At 44.4% G+C, this 17,555-nt stretch overlaps 1 long non-coding RNA gene across 1 annotated transcript; it reads left to right on the forward strand.

Annotated features, from left to right (window-relative positions):
* Positions 1–388: 388 nt before the first annotated feature.
* On the forward strand, positions 389–16,996 carry LOC115892864. The gene is made up of 4 exons (XR_004052762.1): positions 389–557; positions 678–817; positions 15,652–15,717; positions 16,916–16,996. It is a non-coding gene; the product is annotated as an uncharacterized LOC115892864 (long non-coding RNA).
* Positions 16,997–17,555: the final 559 nt, after the last annotated feature.

The raw sequence follows: 17,555 nt of genomic DNA on the forward strand, positions 1-17,555 counted from the left end.
TCCGTGCTGGAAGTCTGCTGGCTCGGTGGTCTTCCATTTGTAACAAAGAGATTGATTTTAGTGAACTTAATCTTCACGATGCTTCTGGAAGAACAGCTGTGATGGATCACTCCTCTGTTATCATGAATTTGTGGTGCTCTCGGTACACACACTATGACCTTTTACAAACGGTTTAATTAGTGGTGTGGCCTGTCACACTGTGCCACAAGGCTCTTGTGTACCTGGCTGCTGTTTACAAGTCTTATGACCCAGTCAGGGAGCAGACTATCCTGCCAAATGCCATCGTTACTAGGACAAAGGACAGTCACCTGATGAGGATCTGCCATCAGGCCACATTTTCACGGAGGGTGACTCCCGCAAAGGCCTACACTTTCATGTCCTCCCCGTCTCCTGCAGCTCCTTAGGCTAAGAACTCACTTTAATTTCTGAATTCTCCCTTTTTAAAGACCAGATAAATTTACCTCTGGGACAGTTAGATGTGCACAAATGTACCATATGTTTAAAGATCACCAAAGAGGAGAGAAAAGGGGATTCCTTAGTCCAGAGAACAAAAACTGGTGAGCTGTGATTTAAGTAAAACAAGTATTGTTAAAATCAGGTTGTGCTCAGAAGTCCAAACTGAGACTTCTTGAGAAACTGGATCCGACAAACAAAAAATGTTCAATTCCTACCTGCAGCAGGAGGCTGGAGCTGAGACGTGGGCATCCCTGCAGCTGGGGCCTATGCTCCCAGGCACTCCTGGCATCTCTGGCTGGTTCACTTCTCCCTGGTTCAGACAGATCAGGAGTGGAAACACCTGAATGTGTTCAAGGACGAGGTAAGTTTTGGGGGAAGAACTGTCAGGAAGTGGATGAGGGCTGGGTGCGGTGGTTCATGCCTGTAATCCTAGCACTTTGGGAGGCTGAGGAGGGAGGACTGTTGCTTGAGCCCAGGAATTTGAGACTACTCTGCACAACGTAGTGAAACCCCATCTCTACAGAAAAAAAAAAAAAAAGAACAACTGGGCATGGTGGTGTGCACCTGTGGTCCCAGCTACTCAGGAGACTTAGGTGGGAGGATCACTTGAGCCCAGGAGATTAAGGCTGCAGTGAGCCATGATTGCACCACTGCACTCCATCCGGGGCGACAGAGGGAGACCCTGTCTCAAAAAAAAAAAAAAAAAGAAAAGAAAGAAAGAAGGTAGGGACTAGCAGTGAGCCCTGGGTCAGGGGCCCTGGCTCTTGCCCTGTTGGGGCTATTTACCAAATCCAGTCACTACTTTCCTCAGGTTTTTCTTCTATCAAAGGAGAAGATTTGCGTGTATTTAGCAATAGATTCCACGCTTAGTGGATGGCACTCATGAGCTTTCTAGGGTTTTCTACCCCCGAAGTAAAGGCTAGATGATTTCTAACACCACAGATTGGTTGTTTTGCCTGTCTGGGGACATGTAAGAACAATGACTCCTTGGTGGTGATTCAAACTGGAGGTGAATCCCAGCTCTGTGGTTGACCAGCCATATGACCTTGAGCAAGTTCTCATGTGGGTTCAAATCCTGGGCCACTGTGAATATGAAGCACAGTCCCCTGTGGTCCCAGTGAAGAAAAGCTAGGTGGAGGAGAGTGGCCAACCTGAATAAACAACCTTTAGAAATATGGATGGAATAGACTAATGTCTTATTTATTAAGCATCACATGTTTAATAGCAGCTGTATAAAATGATATGATTTTGGAAAGGTTGGTTTATGCCATTTTTATTGCATCCTAATTGTTCACTTGGATTTTCAGGTTGTCATCATTAGAACTGCTTTTTTATTTTTGAGACAGAGTCTCACTCTGTCGCTCAGGCTGGAGTGCAGTGGCTCGATCTTGTCTCACTGCAACCTCCACCTCCTGGATTTAAGTGATTCTCCTGCCTCAGCCTCCCCAGTAGCTGGGATTACAGGCAGGCACCACCATGCCAGGCTAATTTTTGTATTTTTAGTAGAGACGGGGTTTCACCATGTTGACCAGGCTGGTCTTGAACTCCTGACCTCAAGTGATCCACTTGCCTCAGCCTCCCAAAGTGCTGGGATTACAGGCGTGTGCCACGGTGCCCAGCCTAGAGCCACTTTTAATTAAGAGTCCTCAGCAGTTATTCAGAGAGCAGGCATCGTCTCTTCTGCCTGAGTGGTTTCAGATGTGGCATGTTTTGAAACCAGTTATGATGCTGGCCTCTGAAATTTTCTCTTGAGCCATCAATGCCCATTTACAAATATGAAGATAGCCCATGACCTTCACAACGATGGCTTTTTTTTTGTTTTTTTTTGAGACGGAGATTCACTCTTATTGCCTAGGCTGGAGTGTAATAGCACAATCTCAGTTCACCGCAACCTCTGCCTCCCAGGTTTAAGTGATTCTCCTGCTTCAGCCTCCCAAGTAGCTGGGATTACAGGCATGCATCACCATGCCCAGCTAATTTTGTATTTTTTTTAGTAGAGACTGGGTTTTTCCATGTTGGTTAGGCTGTCTCAAACTCCTGACCTCAGGTGATCCTCCCACCTCGGCCTCCCAAAGTGCTGGGATAGGGATGGCTTTTTAAAACTTGTCTTCAGCACCCAACATTCAAAACTCAGTAATAAAAACTACATATAAATAATTCCTGGCTGGGTGCAGTGGCTCACACCTGTAAAACCAGCACTTTGGGAGGCTGAGGTGGGCAGATCACAAGGTCAGGAGATCGAGACCATCCTGGCTAACATGATGAAACCCCATTTCTACTAAAAATACAAAAAATTAGCTGGGCATGGTGGTAGGCACCTGTAGTCCCAGCTACTCGGGAGGCTGAGGCAGGAGAATGGCGTGAACCCAGGAGGCAGAGCTTGCAGTGAGCCGAGATCACACCACTGCACTCCAGCCTGGGCAACAGAGCGAGACTCCATCTCAAAAAAAAAACACACAAAAAATATAATATATAATATAATATATAGTATTGTTAATAGATATAATATCTATATTATATATCTATATTATATATAACATATAACATGTATTATATATAATATAGTATATTATATAGTATACAGTATATTATATACTATGTATATATTATGTACTATATTATATATACTATGTATATATATTAACATACTATGTATATTATATAATATAATGTGTATTATATAATATATACTATATTATATAATATACTATATAGTATATTATATACACTATATATTAATATGCTAAGTATATTATATACACGATATTAATATGCTATATAGTATAACATACTATGTATACTATAGTATATATAGTATAATATATTAATATACTAATATATAATATAGTATATTATTAGTATATTAATATACTAATATTAATACTATATTAATATACTAATAATATACTATATACAGTATGTAATATATTATATATAGTATATTATACAATACATAATATATCATCTATATGATTATATCATATATATAATTCCTTTGCCTCCTTTTTAATGTTTTTACTGACTCATCAGATGCATATGTATAACAGCAGTTCTCAAACTAGCTGGTCCCAGAACTCTTAGCACTGTCAAAAATATTGAGGGACCCCCAAGGAACTTTTGTTTATAAAGGTGGTATGAATCCTCACCATATTAGAAATTAAAGCTGAGAAATTTAAACTTTATTTAAAAATAAACAGGCTCGGCTTGGCGCTATGGCTCATGCCTATAATTTTATCACTTTGGGAAGCCAGGGTAGGCGGATCACCTGAGGTCAGGAGTTTGAGACCAGCCTGGCCAACATGGTGAAACCCCATCTCTACTAAAAATACAAAAAATTAGCTGGGTGTGGTGGTGTACGGCTGTAATCCCAGCTACTCAGGAGGCTGAGGCAAGAGAATCGCTTGAATCCAGGAGGCGGAAGTTGCAGTGAGCTGAAATCGTGCCATTGCACTCCAACCTGGGGAACAAGAGTAAAACTCTGTCTCAAAAAAGAAACAAACAAAAACCAGACTCATCACATGCTAACTTAAATACCATCTTACGAAAAACGTATTTCCCCAATAAAAAAAATTGAGCGAGAGAAATGGGATTGATTGGCAATTTTGCGGGTCTTTTAATATCTACCTGCAAAACCAGAGGGATTCTTGCATGTGCTTCTGCGTTCAGTTTATTGCATTTGAAGTTGTTTGATTGACGCATATAAAGAAAATCTGTCTTCACATAGATATGTGTTTGGAAAAGAGAGTATTTAGTAGCCTTTTCAGATAACTGTGAACATTCTTTGATACTTCACCAAAACTCAACTAATGAACGGTTTTGAAAGGTTAGTTGCAGTGTGGAGTCCGAAACCTCGTCTATGGCTTTCTCACACTCTGTTCCATTAAGATGTCCTGGTCTACCCAGCCCTGTGATTGGATTGTTTACCCAGGCATGCTTTTGTAACATCATACTCTAGTCATTTGCAAAATACTGGTTCCCTGAATTATGCAAATCTTCCAGATGTCAACATGTCTTCATTATGCAAAATAAAAGATCACATTCATTAATATCAGCACCCATTGGATCAGGAAAATCTAAGTACAGATGCTCCTTGACTTACATGTGATAAACCCGTTGTAATTCAAAAATTTTGTAAACTGAAAATGCATTAAGTACATCTACTTACTGGACATCATGGCTTAGCCCAGCCTCCCTGGAACATGCTCAGAACACTTACATTAGCCTACAGTTGGGAAAAATCATCTAAAACAAAGCTTATTTTATAAGAAAGTATTGAAGATCTTGTGCAGTTTGTTGAATATTGTACATGATGTAGAAATTGCCACCATTTCACACTGCTGTAAAGTCAATACATCGGAAGTGGGACCATTAGAAGTTAGGGACTCTGGCCGGGCGCGGTGGCTCACGCCTGTAATCACAGCACTTTGGGAGGCTGAGGCTGGCGAATCACGACGTCAGAAAATCGAGACCATCCTGACTAACGCAGTGAAACCCCATCTCTACTAAAAATACAAAAAATTAGCCAGGCGTGGTGGCGGGCGCCTGTAGTCCCAGCTACTCGGGAGGCTGAGGCAGGAGAATGGCGTGAACCCGGGAGGTGGAGCTTGCAGTGAGCCCAGATCGCGTCCCTGCACTCCAGCCTGGGCGACAGGGCGAGACTCCATCTCAAAAAAAAAAAAAAAGAAGTTACGGACTTTGTATTGGGAAGCTGCCAAGCTAATGATGGTGGATCCAAGTTTCCAAAAATTTCAGTTTTCCCTTGAAGCCTGCATTTTACCATTGGCAGCAAACACTCAATTGTCTTCCTTGAAGCTCACTCCATCCATTTCCAAGGAAGTGTCTACCAGATGCGCACGTCTGAATCACCATTGTTTGTTAGTCGCTCTTCCAGGCAAAAACAATGTTCCATGAACACAGCGGCAATTCAGGCCTGGACCCAGCCCCCGAGGGCTTTCCTTGAGACATACGAGCCCCTGTGAGCAGCAGAAGTGCTCTCTGCTTAGGACGTTTGAACACAGGGTAAAAGGGCTGAGATGTAATGACATGGAGCATTTTGCTGCTTCATTCATGAGTGAAACTGGCATTTGTGTGTCCCTCCCCAAGCGCCGTGGTGAAGAATACAATGACCATAGGGGTTTGTTGCCTCTGCCATTCTCTGCCAGGGTGCAGGCACTTTCACCCACAGCTGCTTTTGCATCGTGAGTGCAAATGTCAACCCAGTGAACCAAGTAACTAAGTAACGTCTTTGCATTATTATAAATATAGTTTTAGCCTGATGGACTCCCTGGAGGAGTCTCAGGATTTCCAGGGGGCCGTTGGACCACACTTCGGGAACCACTGATCTTTAATTATCCAAAGCTAATTTTCTCAGCTTTCGGGGTCCTCCCCAGGTAGTATTCTGTGATTTGCAAGAGAGTAATTGTGAGAATATCCATAAGGACTAAGCTGGGACTTAAGCACCCTCCTTCACCTCTCTGCCACAGATCCTTTGTGAAATGGGGTAGTCGAGCCTATCAGTATCGAGAGAAACAAAAGCGAAGTGCCTGGCACATGGTAGGAACTCAGAAGTGGCAGGAGGGGGCAGTGGGTGTTGGTGGAGGGGCAGAGGTGGGTGCCTGGTCTCTGCGCTCCGTGGGTTGGGTAAGAACCTGCCCATCCTGGTGGGTTCTAGTAGGAGGGAGAAATGCATATCTTTCCTGTGTGGTTGTACACAGGAGAACGCTGTAAAGAGCAAGGACTGGCATTAAATTCTGCATTAAACGTGAAGCCCGTTTTTACATTAACACATACAGATTTCAGTTTGAGTAGTGAACCAGTGGGAGGCCATCTTAGTCGTGCCTTCCTGGGGTCACACCAGCTGGCCTGTTTTCAAGAATGAACAATGCTTTGCCTGAAAGTGGGGCCAATGGTAATCACGGACACACTTGTCTCGGTGCCGGAGTCGTAGCTTTATACGTGGCGTCTTCCTGACAAGTAAATTACTGGATTCCTTTGCCAAATCATTAGATAACTTTTAAGAGCAACAAACTTTCATGCAAAAGGAGATTCAGCATTATCATGTTAGAAAAATAGTCATCATTTTTGAAAAGCAAGGACATGCTGTGAAGTTTGACCAACTGTGAAAATTACAGCCTTTCTTCCCCGTACTTCCCCCGTGCTTTTCAATCAATCAGTTTCTAATGGATGAAGCATTCCCTACATTTGTCACTAGAGAGATGTGCCGGTCAATTAAAATATTCTGACTTCGCAGGGTTGAGATAATAGCCAGCCTGGATCCATCCGTCACTGTGAAATAGAAGGTGACCTTCCCGTATTGAGTCAGAGACCCAAATACAACTGCTTTGATCTTATTATCATAGCCAGAAATTACTGCTCATCTAAACGTAATTTCCCTGAAATACTGAGCAGGCAGAGCTACTGCTGCAGATACATCATAAAGAGACTGTGGTGCGGCCTTGGGGATGAAAGGTGACATGCTACCCTCATTGGGAGGAACTGCAGAAATCAAGTGCGATGGAATTTCCTGGGATGTTCTGTATCTGGTCAAGGCTAAGTAGGATTCATCACCAAACCTTAACCCAGAGAGGTTAAGTCCTGTTACAACGAGCTGCGGCAGCCACGCCAGGACTGGACTCCCTGGAATCTGACCCTTTCTTTCCATTCCCACACTCCCAGCCAGGGGTCCTGGCCTTTCCTGTCTGTCTGAAAACCACTCTTCCGGGGGTGGGGAGCAGGAAACCCTGTCTTGGGGTGGAAAGAGCCTGTGCTTAGGAGTCGGAGCCGGCTTTGGATTCTCACTTCCTTTGTTTGCTTATTGGTTCCTCCAGCATGGACGCTGGGCCAGGTGCAGGGTGTTGTACGGGTGGCTCTTCTGGCAACTGCAGTCAGGTTTGCCCTCCTCTTTAGCCCCAGAGGCCCCGCAGCCTCTTGCGTCTGTCCATTCCTTGTCCCCGAAGTCCCCTTCCCTGCAGTCATTCCAAATGACCTGTAGTTGCCACTGCTGGGCCTGGCTTCTGCAGGGCTGGCCACTCCCCTTCTCCAGGGAGCCCCTGGTTCTGTTTGGAGAACTTTGCCAGGTGCTGGCCCTTCCCCACTCTTGGGGTGGAAGCCTCTAGAACAGGATGGAGGGGGGTGTATCCGTCTACATGTCATTCTCTGGTCAGAGAAAATAAGTTCCACCTTTTCTGAGCTTGAGTAAGAAAAAAACAATCAAACTAGATGTTTGCCAAAGACATCACAGCAGACACGAAGTAGCAGAGCCATGGGCACAGAAAAGGGAGTCTGGGTACCCCCTGCCAGCAGAGGTGCTGGGGCGGGAGCAGGCGCTCCAGGTGGCGCATGAAGTCAGTGAGGACCCTTTTGGGCTCCCTGCAACTGGAGAAGGAATTAATAAAATCAACTATAACCTAACAGTAGTAGTAATAGAAATTTTAAAATCCTCTTAAAGTTACTGCAAAGTGTGACCACCCCCCCCACCTTACACTCAAGTTAAAAGAGAATATTAACAGCCTGTCTTCTCTCTGTGGACAGTGGACCTTATCTATACTCCCCAACTCCACATTCCTCAAGGTTTATTACAGGCCCAGCGAGTTCCTGCTTACCTCCCTAGCATGGCTGCAGGGTCACAAGACCGATAAGTCTAGGTTGCAAGACATGTGTCTCTCAAGATATAAGAAATGTTGTAATGCTGTCTTTGTTTCTTGCTTCTGTAACTCGCTTCCCGCCTCACGTAGTTCCTGTCTTAAGATGTTTAAAAGTAGAAAAAGCCCTTTGTTCGGGGCTCAAACTTTCTGGACGTATGTCCGGCTGAGCTGGTGATTACCTTAATTTAATAAGCTCTCCTGAACCTTTTCGGTCTCTCCAGTCTTTGATTGTCCCGCAACACAACGTCCCCTTTGTGAGCATGCACTGCTTTTGTGTTCTGGGCTAAGCCAGAAGAGGTAATAGGGTTAATGTACCTGAAGTACATTTTAAGGAGAATTAGGAGCCATTGTTCTAAAAAGATTCTAAAAATGGATGATTGATTTAAAAGGTTCTCAGGGACGGTGCTGTGTACTCAACAGACTCCTGGCCAACCTTCTTATGGGCCTTGAAAACAGAAAATCTTTATTTTGCAATAAAGGTGGGAAAAATACAACAGCTCTTTAAAAATCAATGATTAAAAAAACCTTTTTATTTTATAGTTTTATTTATTTATTTTTGAGACAGGGTTTCACTCTGTAGCCCAGGCTGGAGTGCAGTGGTGCAATCACAGCTCACTGCAGCTTCAACCTTTTGGACTTAAGCCATCCTCCTGCCTCAGCCTCCCAAGTAACTGGGACTATAGGTGTGTGCCACCAGGCCCAGCTAATTCTTTTCTTTTCTTTTCTTTCTTTTCTTTCTTTTCTTTTCCTCTTTCTTTCTTTCTTTCCTTCCTTCCTCGTCCTCCCTCCCTCCCTCCCTCCGCCCTTGCCTCCTCCTCCCTCCCTCCCTCCCTCCCTCCTCCTCCTTTCTTTCTTCTTTCTTTCTTTCTGTTCTTCTTTCTTTCTTTCTTCTTTCTTTCGTCTTTCTTTCTTGCGTTCCTTTCTTTCCTTTCTTTTTCTTTCCTTTCCTTTCTTCTTCTCTTTTCTTCTTTTCTTTCGTTCTTCTCTCTTTCTTTTCGTTCTTCTTCAGACAGGGGTGTTGCTATATTGCCTAGGCTGTTCTCAAACTCCTGGGCTCAAGCAATCCTACTGTCTTGAACTCCCAAAGTGCTGAGATTACACGTGCAGGGTACCATGCCCGGCTATTTTCTTTTTTTTCTTTTTACACAAATGATAGCATACTGTAGTTCCTGTTACATGTTTTTCTCTTTTTTTTCTTTAATTTTTTTCAGAGACAAGGTCTTGCTCTGCCACCCAGGCTGGAGTGCAATGATGCTGAGGCAGGAGAATGGGTTCTGGAGGCAGGGTACCTAAGGCTGATTTGCACTGATTTCCTTGAGCTGAATCAAAAGGAAAACCCCACCTCTCCACACCCAAGTAATGAACATTTCTATCCCTTTTATGTCAGACTGAGCTTTTAACTGATGATAGTGCCTGTCTGAGTATTCATTTTCTCAATCAAAATGTATTCTAATCAGTTTTGAAATCAGTTCTGTTTGCTCTAAATAACATCAACTGGTTATTTTTTTGTACTGACAGATACAAAGACAGAGTTCAAATCAGCAATTCCCTATTGACAAAGTATTAAGGTAAAGTGGCAGTTAGCTGTAAAGCTTTATATATGTATATGTAAAAACCTATATATACACACATATGTATGCAATATATACATGATATATGTAATATGTTTATATATATAAAATGGGTTTTAAAACCTATTATATAAACTCTCTTGTTAATATATAAACTATTATTTAACCCTTTAAAAACCCTCTTACATATATAATGAACATTACATATGTAAAAACCTGTATATACACATATATATGCTCATATATGCATACATAACATATGTGTGCGTGTGAATCTTTTTTTTTTTTTTTGAGGTGGAGTCTTGCTCTGTCGCCCAGGCTGGAGTGCAGCGGTGTGATCTCAGCTCACTGCAACCTCCGCCTCCTGGGTTCAAGCAGTTCTCTGCCTCAGCCTCCCGAGTAGCTGGGATTATAGGCGCCCACCTCCACGACAGGCTAATTTTTTGTATTTTTAGTAGAGACAAAGTTTCACCATTTTGGCCAGGCTGATCTTGAACTTCTGACCTTGTGATCCACCCGCCTCAGCCTCCCAACGTGCTGGGATTACAGGTATGAGCCACCGCACCCATTCCCATATGAATCTTTAAAATTGCAAATGTAATGCCCTTGACATTAGAATGTAAGCTCCACAGAGGAGGTCTTGTTCATCTTGTTCATGAGTGCACCCCATGGCCTGGAATCACACCTAATGCATAAACTGGCATCCAGTAAGTATTTGTGGAATGAGTGAATCCCTGAGTGTGCAAAGGAGAAAGCACAAGTTGCTTTTCTACTTAACACCATGGGATGAATGGCACCACGTCCCACTAAGATCACTCTGCCCTTTCCCTTGCCAGGGTGTCTCATAATGTTCCATGGTGGGGCTGCACTCTCCTATAATTTGTCTAATCAAACAGGCACATTTAGATGGTCCCCATTCCCCCGTATGACAAGCAGTCCTGCAGTGTGCTCATACCTTTGTATAATTGTGCAGAAACTTTCATGGAATGAGTGATGAGAAGTGGAGTTGCTACTGACCCACTTTTAGAAGTACTGTGCTGATGTATTTCTTTTTTTTTTTTATTTTTTTATTTTTTTAGACTGAGTCTCGCTCTGTCGCCCAGGCTGGAGTGCAGGGGCACGATCTCAGCTCACTGCAAGCTCCGCCTCCCGGGTTCACACCATTCTCCTGCTTCAGCCTCCCGAGTAGCTGGGACTACAGGTGTTCTCATGATGTTCTGTGGCCGCCATATCCTTAGCTCCAGCATCCTGGGGCAAGCTCCCTCCCGGAAAGCCCTACACTTCAGTTCCCCCCATCCCCCCTACCCCCATCGTCATTGTCTCCTTCACCCAAAACACTGCTCTCATCCCCTCACTACTCTCAGATTGGGTGGGAGGAGAAAACAGAAACCTTTCATTTTGCAAGCAGGCTAATTTTGTTGTATTTTTAGTAGAGATGAGGTTTCACCATGTTAGCCAGGATGGTCTCGATCTCCTGACCTTGTGATCCTCCCGCCTCGGCCTCCCAAAGTGCTGGGATTACAAGCGTGAGCCACCATGCCCGGCGTGCTGATGTATTTCTAATGAAGCTCCCTTCGAGTTCAGAACAACAGATTCTGAATCACTGTTGTTTTCAAACATTGGTTTTTAATGGTACCATCAGCATCACCACTCTTAGGACTTTCAAGTAAAAACGTGCAGTAAGTGAAATTGAATTTTGGCTGCTCTCTGCTCCCAAATCTGCCTAGCGTCTGCTTTTGTGTGGCCTGCGAGTGAAGGATGAGTTTACATTTTAAATGTTTGGGACCAAAAATATCAAGAAGTTTTATGACATGAAAATTATGTGTCACATTTCTGTGTTCTAAAAAAAAAAAAAAAAAAAAAAAAAGTTGTATTGGAATTAGGCATCATGCCTGCGACTGATTTTTTAAAAATATTTTTCATAGAGATGGAGTCTTGCTGTGTTGCCCAGGTTGTTCTCGAACTCCAGGGCTTGAGTGATCTTCCTGCTTCAGCCTCCCTAAGTACTGGGATGAAGGTGGGTGCCACATGTACCTGACCTGCTTACACATCATCCGTGGTTGCTTTCAAGCTACAATAGCAAAATTGAGTCCTTGTAGCCGGGCGTGGTGGCTCACACCTGTAATCCCAGCACTTTGGGAGGCTGAGGCAGGTGGATCACTTGAGGTCAGGAGTTTGAGACCAGCCTGGCCAACATGGTGAAACCCTGTATCTAATAAAAATACAAAAGCTAGCCAGGCATGGTGGTGCATGCCTGTAATCCCAGGTACTCGGGAGGCTGAGGCAAGAAAACTGCAGCCCTGCTGGTGCTTGAACCTGGGAGGCAGAGGTTGTAGTGAGCCAAGATCGCACCACTGCACTCCAGCCTGGGCGACAGAGTGAGATGCTGTCTCAAAAAAAAAAAAAAAAAAAAAAAAAAAAAAAATCCTTGCGACAGAGTCTGTCTAGCCCCTTACACACCCCGCCCTACCCTAGACCACTGTGTCCTCCCTGGCCACAGCGATGTTCTCATGATGTTCTGTGGCCGCCATATCCTTAGCTCCAGCATCCTGGGGCAAGCTCCCTCCCGGAAAGCCCTACACTTCAGTTCCCCCCATCCCCCCTACCCCCATCGTCATTGTCTCCTTCACCCAAAACACTGCTCTCATCCCCTCACTACTCTCAGATTGGGTGGGAGGAGAAAATAGAAACCTTTCATTTTGCAAGCAGGTGATATCTGGATGGCAAATGAATGGCAAAAGAAATTCTGACTAAGATGTGAATGTCTAATAGGCCTGGTCTTTGTTCTCCCACCCACCTAAGAGGTCCTGGCATGTTTCAAGGAGCTTACTCATCCCCCATTTTCTCATAGCTGGTCAGAGGGGAGTCTTTTTTAAAGGGGGCATAATCTTTGGGGGACTTGCCCAGTTTTCCCCCACGGAAGACTAGAACCAATAACTTGGTTCCATGTTATTTATTCCTTCCTCATCTATAAAATATTTAGGGGAACAAAGCGCCTATGTGGTTTACTTTGCCTGGTATGCAAAAAGAGAACTCGGAGGAGTTGCTAATAAATGAAAATCCAACTTCCCTTGTCTCAGAGTTTGCTGATGCTTCCAAAATCATTTGAGTGAAAGACCGTTGATCAGTGCAGTCGGTGATTCATGTTCTGCTCACATGTGGGATGGGCAGAAGTGTTTCCATCACAGTTTTAAAATTCCAGGCAAGTTTGGTCATCTCCTCATGCTCTTAGCATTTACTGTGAACATTGCAGGTTACTCTCTTGCCAGATCACTAAATTAGCAGACTGATTAAATAACACCGTTTCAAAACGCTAGTTCAGATATTATGGTTACAGTGTGCTTGAAAATCCTACCCCAAAGTGCAGTAAGATTGCCTCAAAAGTATAACCTGGGGGAAATAAGGCATTTTCTCCATCGTGCGTCAATTAAATGTTTCCATCACTTCCCTACACACTTCTAATTTGCCTAAAATTGCTTGGAGGTTTGAAAATGAGCAACACAAGAAGACATTTCACAGTTTTAGTATTCCCTGGAATAGGCTCCCTTTTCTCTCCCAAAGAGCTACAGGCGGTTTTTATTTATTTATTTATTTTGAGAAATATCAACTTCTTTTTAATTCTATTAAAGAGAACTGAAAGAAAGCTTGCAGGTTTATTTATTTAAAAATTTTTTTTTTTTAATTTTTTTGAGATGGAGTCTTGCTCTGTCACCCAGGCTGGAGTGCAGTTGCGTGATGTCAGCTCACTGCAACCTCCACCTCCCGGGTTCAGGCGATTCTCGTGCTTCAGTCTCCCAAGTAGCTGATACTACAGGCACGCGCCACACATCTGGTTAATTTTTTAGTAGTTTTAGTAGATACAGGTTTTCGCCATGTTGGCCAGGCTGATCTCAAACTCCTGACTTCAGGTGATCCGCCTGCCTCGGCCTCCCAAAGCACTGGGATTACACATGTGAGCCACCGCGCCTGGCCACTTGCAGCTTTTAAGACCTTCTTTAAGCACTTAGAGTGCTGCCATGTTATCCAGAAGGAAACTCACACACATAAAGAATCCAAATTTCCCATCCAGGAGTATCACATATTGACTTTCTTTTCCCCAAGACTTTATTGAGGTCTAATTTAAATAGAGGGAAATGCACACGTTTCAGTGCACAGTCTGATGACTTTTCACGTTTGTGCACACTGTGTGACTACCACCAGATCAGGCTGCACGTCACCCAGCCAGCCTGCTGGTACCCATATGCAGGGGAGATTCTCCGTGCCCCTCACCACTCCGGCAAAGCCACTGTCAACACAGAAGAGGTTGCCTGCTCTTCAACTTCAAATAAGTGGATTCATACAGTCTGTGCTCTTTTGCATCTGTCTGGCCTCTTTCATTCAACATAATGTTTTGGAGGTACATTATATCGTTCTTTTTTTTTTTTTGGATGGAGTCTCACTCTGTTGTCCAGGCTGGAGTGCAGTGGCATGATCTTGGCTCACTGCAACCTCCGCCTCCCAGGTTCAAGCGATTCTCCTGCCTCAGCCTCCCAAGTAGCTGGGATTACAGGCGTCCACCACCACGCCCAGCTAATTTTTGTATTTTTGGTAGAGATGGGGTTTTGCCATGTTGGCCAGGCTGGTCTTGAACTCCTGACCTCAAGTGATCTGCCCGCTTCGGCCTCCCAAAGTGCTGGGATTACAGGTGTGAGCTACTGCGCCAGGTCCAGTTCTATTCCGCTGTGTGCATCTTCCACTTGGTCTATCCATTTTCCTGCCTCCTTGCTTTTAAGCCTGTTTGGTTTGCCTGTGCTGATGTTGTTATGACATTACCAACATGCGAGAGTCAAGTAAAAGTTCCTCATGCTTTTCAGGCTACCATACTGAATTTTCTATTTTAATAGAGTTGCTATAGATCAGACCCTTGAGCCACGCAGGGGTTAGGGGTGCCAACCCCTTGCATAGTCAAAACTTCACATATAACTTCTTTTTCTTTTTTTTTCTTTCTTTCTTTTTTTGGATGGAGTCTCACTCTGTTGTCCAGGCTGGAGTGCAGTGGCACGATCTTGGCTCACTGCAAGCTCCGCCTCCCGGGTTCACACCATTCTCCTGCCTCAGCTTCTGAGTAGCTGGGACTACAGGCGCCCGCCACCATTCCCGGCTAGTTTTTTGTATTTTTAGTAGAGACGGGGTTTCACCATGTTAGCCAGGATGGTCTCGATCTCCTGACCTCGTGATCCGCCCGCCTCGGCCTCCCAAAGTGCTGGGATTACAGGCGTGTGCCACCGCGCCCGGCCTGTCCTTGTCTTTATTGTACATGTGATAATAACAGAAAAGGAAAGATGGAGTCTTCATGTTGGGTGTGCCTGGCCCCAGGTAGCCCCTTTCTATTGGCACAGCTGCTGGCATTCACTCATGTAAGTTTTTAGCATGTTTATCTGTGTTTGCAGCTTGATTTTTCAGGCTGCTCTTTGTTAGAAAAAAATAATTTTGGGGACTGCTTTTTGTTAGAAGAGAGATCTTGTCAAGGACTCTTTTACCCTCACTATCTGTCTAAATAATTTCTTTCTATCTCCTGTATCATTATTAGATGCAGGTTAGAACTTTTTTTTTTTTTTTTTTTTTTTTTTTTTTTAATAATTATTGTGTCTGGGCCAGGCGCAGAGGCGTGCGCCTGTGATCCCAGCAGTTTGGGAGGCCAAGGCGGGCCGATCATTTGAGGCCAGGAATTTGAGACCAGCCTGGCCAACATGGCGAAACCCCGTCTCTACTAAAAATACAAAAATTAGCCGGGCATAGTGGTGGGCGCCTATAAGCTCAGCTACTCAGAATGCTGAGGGAGGAGAGTTGCTTGAACCCAGAGGGTGGAGGTTGCAGTGAGCCGAGAATGCACCACTTCACTCCAGCCTGGGCAACAGAGTGAGACTCCGTCTCAAAAACAAAACAAAAAAAAAACATTGTTGTGTCTGTCATAATGGTTTTTTGTCTTGTATGTGCTACAGATGACAATCAAGGACTGGCTCGATGGCTGTGGACTGAGTTATATTTCTTTTCAAGGTGAGAGGAAGGTAAGACAATGATCAAACCCCCAAAACTTTCCTCCTTCCTGACCTGGCTCCTGTGGAATTTACATAACTGGCTTTCTCTCTGGGGTAATCTCACTAAAACTACTTTCCAAATTGCTTTGCAGAGCAGCAAACATAAATATTAACTTCAAGGTTGGAAAGTGCTGCTTTTTAATAAAAAGAGAGAATTTAACGAGATGCAGAAATATGAACTTAGCTCCTTCTCCAATACCGTCTTTGCTTCTTAATATGCTCCCCACATACGCCTCGTGCCAGGGCTCTGCATACATTGTACGTTTGGAGAATAATTATGAAAATCAGATTACACGCAACTGCCCCATTAAAGAAAACCATTTGGTTTGCTTTGAACTGTGGCTTCTGAAGAGGCCAGTTCCGTATAATCTTAATTAAGGACAAGGAGCAAACATTTCCTGAGCTCATACGGTTCGCACTCTGTGCCTGCTGGGGCCCGCACTGTGTGGTCTCGGTCAACCTCCCTTACCCACACTCTTGCCATGGAGAATCTGGGTCTGCAGAAAGAAGGACCGGAGTCCAGTGTGTTTGAACAAACAGAAATGTTGTTTCTCTGTGTATAGTATCCAAACACACGACCCTTGAACAACACAGGTTGGAATTGTGCAAGTCCACTTACATGTGGATCTTTTTCTTTTCTTTTCTTTTTCAAATAGAGATGGAGGTCTTGCTATGTTGCGCAGGTTGGTCTTAAGCTGCTGGCCTCAAGCTATCCACCCACATCGGCCTCCCAGAGTGCTGGGAAAATCTTTTTCAATAAAAGTTACACCGAGCTAGGCATGGTGGCTTACACCTGTAATCCCAGCACGTTGGGAGGCTGAGGTGGACAGATCACATGAGGTCAGGAGTTCGAGACCAGCCTGACCAACATGGCAAAACCCCGTCCCTACTAAAAAAAAAAAAAAAAAAGTAGCCAGGCATGGTGGTGCATGCCTGTAATCCCAGTTACTCAGGAGGCCGAGGCAGGAGAATTGCTTGAGCCCAGGAGGCAGAGGTTGCAGCAAGCCAAAATCACGCCACTGCACTCTAGCCTGGGTGACAGAGTGAGACTCCGTCTCAAAACAAAACAAAACACAAAAAAAGTTACACCTAGCGTCTGCCTCTCCTACCTCCCCTTCCACCTCCGCTGCCCCTAAGACCAACCCCTCCTCTTCCTCCTCCTCCTCAGCCTACTCAATATGAAGATGAGGATGAAGACCTTGATGATGATCCACCTTCCCTTAATGAAGAGTAAAATACATGTTCTCTTCCTGATGATTTTCTTGGAACATTTTCTTTCCTCTAGCTGGCTGTGTATCATAAGAATATAATGTGTTCATCGACCATTTGTCATTGGTAAGGCTTCCAGCCAACAGTAGGCTATTAGTAGTTAAGTTCTGGAAGAATCAAAAGTTATACATGGCCAGATGCGGTGGCTCACACCTGTAATCCCAGTGCTCTGGGAGGCCGAGGCAGGAGGATTGTTTGAGGCCAGGAGTTTGAGGCCAGCCTAGGCAACGTGGTAAGACCTCATCTCCACAAAAAATAAGAAAAATTAGCCAGTGATGCTGGTGCACACCTGTACAGTCCCAGTTACTCAGGAGGCTGAGGCAGGAAGATCAACTGAGCCCAGGAGTTCAAGGCTACAGTGAGCTGTGATCGCACCACTGCTCTCCAGCCTGGATGACAGAGCAAAACTCTGTCTCGAAAAAAAAAAAAAAGAAGTTAGGGTGCAGACAGTCAACTTTGGACACCCTACACAAATAATACACCTAGCTCTAACCAGTTTTTCACGCCTTATACAAATGGCACACAAGGTCCAACCAATC

This window comes from Rhinopithecus roxellana, chromosome 13 (assembly GCF_007565055.1).
Source record: "Rhinopithecus roxellana isolate Shanxi Qingling chromosome 13, ASM756505v1, whole genome shotgun sequence".
Classification (NCBI taxonomy): domain Eukaryota; kingdom Metazoa; phylum Chordata; class Mammalia; order Primates; family Cercopithecidae; genus Rhinopithecus; species Rhinopithecus roxellana.